Consider the following 4,779-nt stretch of genomic DNA (forward strand, 5'->3'; position numbering starts at 1 on the left):
CCCTTGGAGTCAGTGTAACTCTCCTCTCAAGAGCTGGTCTTTTTATACCGCGCGCCGGCTCCGCGCGGGGCGGCACGTGCACGACAAGACCTTCCGGACAGACCTTGTTAAGAACAACCTGGGAGAGTACAAAGGAGCGAGGATGGGGAGGGAGGTGGGGAAGAGGAGAGAGACTGACGCAAGAGGGTAAGAAAATGCAGAGTGGAGGGAATGGAGGGGTCCAGCTGTAAACAGGGGATGGGGTGACTTGGAGCAGGTGCGTGACCAATGGAGGCTTAGCACCTTCTGCCCGAACGGACGTCCATCCGGGCTTCGTCAAAGTTTCCAAATCACGGCCTCTGATTGGATTTGCACCCTGGTGGCAGCAGGTGTGGTTGGACATCCTACAGTGTCACCTTTAGATGGGCTCTAAATGGCACAGATTAGCCTCGGATCCTGACACGTGTTTCTCAAAAAAGTAGTGAGAAGGTCTGTTTGTCGGTGTGTGCAGCTCACGTGGGCACAAATATGGCGGAAGGGGATGCAATCTGACAAGCTCTTCGGTTCTGAGCCCCACCTGCAGATAGGGCACGCTTAGTGGGCAATGCCCCCCGGCAGATGTTTCGACCAGTTCATCTTGAGCGAGAACAGATGGTGTGGGGTTGTGTTATCGTGAAGTGACTCTTGCTGGTGAATATGTAAACACACAGATTAAGATTATAGATTTCTACATTACAAAATCTACCTGGGATTTTAACTAAGAGGTAGGTCAACAAAGCGTTTGTTGGAGTGCAGGGCGCGCGGCCTGCTTTAGTGGTAGGTAGTGATGGAAAATTCTCAGATTTCTGGAGAACATGTTACATCTTGAAGGTAATCCACTGGTGGAAATGACTCCAGTGTTATCTACAGAAATTCCACAAGTGAGTTCGTGTTTAGATTTAGCACTTTGTTCAGAAGGCGGTGGATTTTCCATTACCAACCTCCTCTGAATCAGAGCAGACATAACCCTGCACCACCTGTGGCACAGTTTATAAAATCCCACAACGATGTGTTTGGAATTGATTAGGTGCGATAATTATCACCTATGATAAGTTTTGACTATAAAATGGGGCAAAATCCCCATGACCTGGTATTTTCAGGCTTTTTTTCTCCCTTTAAATTGCAGCACATTTGATCTGGCAAAATTTAATGAGGGGTGCTTTTTATCACACCCACTATATACCAGCGAGATGAAAACAGCAAAACTCATAATCCAGACACGTGTGGCTGCAGAGTTTACTGCAGAAATCGGAAACTATTGAACCACTCGTAAAAAGATTCACAGTCTGAAAATGCAGAAGTGCAGGCACCGGCGGTCACAGTGCCTCTAGGTAAATGATGTGACCCCAGATGCTTAACTGTACTGATCTCTGATGAGCATGGCAGGCATGTATGTGATAAAATGTCTTTGTAAGGCAATTCTGTATGTATGAGGCTGGAATGAGATCCTTTAGAGATTCACCTCAGTTGCTGTAGGTATTCACCTCAATGCCTTTAGGGATTCACCTTTATGCTTTTAGACATGCACCTTTACGTCTTTAGACATGCACCTTTACGTCTTTAGACATGCACCTTTACGTCTTTAGACATGCACCTTTACCCCTTTAGACATGCATCTTTGTCAATGCAGCCATTCCCACCTTTATGGTAGAAAGAATCACGGCCGGGCGTTTGCAAAGGCTACTAGTGAATATGCAGCTGTGCGGTACACATGTGGCTTATTAATCATTTCCGAAAAATGTACTGCAAACCATAAAGACAAAATAGGTTTAGTCGAGGTCCTCGGAGAGAAAACCCTGTCTCCCCCGCAACGGCACCACAATGTGGGAGTCTGCAGTAGGCGTAGTTGGGCATGGCCTCCGTGTGGAGGGCATGGCGCGCCTCCATGTGGAGGGCATGGCGCCTCTGTGTGGAGGGCACGGCGCCTCTGTGTGGAGGGCATGGCGTGCCTCTGTGTGGAGTGCATGGCGTGCCTCTGTGTGGAGGGCACGGCATGCCTCTCTGTGGAGGGCATGGCGCGCCTCTGTGTGGAGGGCTTGGTGCGCCTCTGTGTGGAGGGCTTGGTGCGCCTCTGTGTGGAGGGCATGGCGCGCCTCTGTGTGGAGGGCATGGAGCGCCTCTGTGTGGAGGGCATGGTGCGCCTCCGTGTGGAGGGCATGGCGCCTCTGTGTGGAGGGCATGGCGCCTCTGTGTGGAGGGCATGGCGCGCCTCTGTGTGGAGGGCATGGAGCGCCTCTGTGTGGAGGGCACGGCATGCCTCTCTGTGGAAGGCATGGCGCGCCTCCGTGTGGAGGGCATGGTGCGCCTCTGTGTGGAGGGAACGGCGCTCCTCCGTGTGGAGGGCATGGCGCGCCTCCGTGTGGAGGGCATGGCGCCTCTGTGTGGAGGGCATGGCACGCCTCCGTGTGGAGGGCATGGCGCCTCTGTGTGGAGGGCATGGCGCCTCCGTGTGGAGGGCATGGTGCCTCTGTGTGGAGGGCATGGCGCGCCTCCGTGTGGAGGGCATGGTGCCTCTGTGTGGAGGGCATGGCGCCTCCGTGTGGAGGGCATGGTGCCTCAATGTGGAGGGCATGGCGCTTCTCCGTGTGGAGGGCATGGCGCCTCTGTGTGGAGGGCATGGCGCCTCTGTGTGGAGGGTATGGCGCGCCTCCGTGTGGAGGGCATGGCGCCTCTGTGTGGAGGGCATGGCGCCTCTGTGTGGAGGGCATGGTGTGCTGCTGTGTGGAGGGCATGGCGCACCACTGTGTGGAGGGCATGGTGCGCTTCCGTGTGGAGGGCATGGCGCCTCTGTGTGGAGGGCATGGTGCGCCTCCGTGTGGAGGGCATGGCGCCTCTGTGTGGAGGGTATGGTGCGCCTCTGTGTGGAGTGCATGGCGTGCCTCTGCGTGGAGGGCACGGCACGTCTCTCTGTGGAGGGCATGGCGCGCCTCTGTGTGGAGGGCATGGAGCGCCTCTGTGTGGAGGGTATGGCGCCTCTGTGTGGAGGGCATGGCGCCTCTGTGTGGAGGGCATGGTGAGCCACCATGTGGAGGGCATGGCGCGCTGCTGTGTGGAGGGCATGGCGCACCTCTGTGTGGAGGGCATGGTGCGCCTCCGTGTGGAGGGCATGGCGCGCCTCTGTGTGGAGGGTATGGCGCCTCTGTGTGGAGGGCCTGGCGTGCCACTGTGTGGAGGACATGGCGCGCCTCTGTGTGGAGGGCATGGCGGGCCTCTGTGTGGAGGGCATGGAGCGCCTCTATGTGGAGGGCATGGCGCCTCTGTGTGGAGGGCACGGCGCCTCTGTGTGGAGGGCATGGCGCGCCTCTGTGTGGAGTGCATGGCGTGCCTCTGCGTGGAGGGCACGGCACGCCTCTCTGTGGAGGGCATTGCACGCCCCTGTGTGGAGCGCATTGTGCGCCTCTGTGTGGAGGGCATGGTGCGCCTCCGTGTGGAGAGTGAGAGAGCGCAAATCGAGAAAAAAATAGAAGTGCACCATATTTACAAGCACGTTGCATCAGTTTAGTAAAGATTACATAAGAGTGTCGAATTTATAGAGTGAAAATACATAAGAGTGTTTAATTAAAATAGAATGCATATATCAGTGTGAAAAGCTAATGTAGAAGTGTGTAGAGATGTTAGAATGATGTTGAAATCCCATGTTATGTGGCTGTTGTAGAGGAGAATGTAATGCTGCTAAACGTAGAAATGTGTAGGCCACATGGCAGTTCACAGAGAATGAAAGGTGCTGTTACACTCTCACATGATATGGATTTTTAATGTTGTTGTAATTCAAAGTATTATTGATCATATAACTGAAATATATGTTTATAGAAGTGTTTCATATACCCATTGTGTGTAATAAGTTAGAATACTGTTTAGACTAAGAAATTAAAAGTTTACAGAGTGCACAGGCCCGTTTCATGTAATTCTAATAGGCCTGAATAGATAAGGTCATTTCTTTTGATCTGCATGTGTTAGTTAGAGGAAGGTCATGTTAAGCATAAATTGCGGAGCCTGCTCGAAGGTTTACGACTTTGAAGATACGGTGGAGGCCGGAATTTGGGGCCCACTGTACAAGTGTCTGTTTGCAGGTGCGAGGAGGTTCCAATCAAGAGAGTGATGAATAGAGTTTTGTTCAGGGAGCCAGGCACAGGCCTGGAGGAGGCTTCAGGAATTTCCTGGGGGGTACCGTCCTGCCGGAGAAGAGCCTGAGAAGCAAGGTCAACGCTAACGATGGGCCCAGAGGAGTATCAGCATGGAAAATGCCAGAACCGACACCACGTGAGGGGCGTCTCTAAAGGGCGTTTCTATTGTAAATGTGATTTTTGTATTAGGGACAGCACCCCTGGGTGGAGTTAGGGCAGATGGTCTGAGGAACCTAAGAGAGCGGATGGGTAGGCAGATAGGATAACTGCGAGACACCGATTCACAACGAAGACTAAGGGAAGTGAGTGATCTTCTTTGGAAGTCACCACGGCTGACACCTTTTTAGGTTAAGATTTTACTAAGTAGGGATGTCACTTAGTCTAGTGTAGGGACAGTCTAATCTGGATTTTCTTCCTTTCTGTAAATGACTCACAAGTTACAGCTTGTGTCTATTCTTGCAACTCTGATGATTTTTGAATTGGTTTTGGTGATATTCTTCTGCCGACTAAGAGCATTTAGAAAATTTATGTTTGTATTGATACCAGTATATCTTTTGAACCTTATTTTGAGATGTTTGTATCTCCAGTTAACTTTGGCTTTATAATAAACTTTTAAAACTTATTCGTAGTAAGTGGT

The sequence above is a fragment of the Lissotriton helveticus genome, chromosome 6 (genome assembly GCF_964261635.1).
Source record: "Lissotriton helveticus chromosome 6, aLisHel1.1, whole genome shotgun sequence".
Classification (NCBI taxonomy): domain Eukaryota; kingdom Metazoa; phylum Chordata; class Amphibia; order Caudata; family Salamandridae; genus Lissotriton; species Lissotriton helveticus.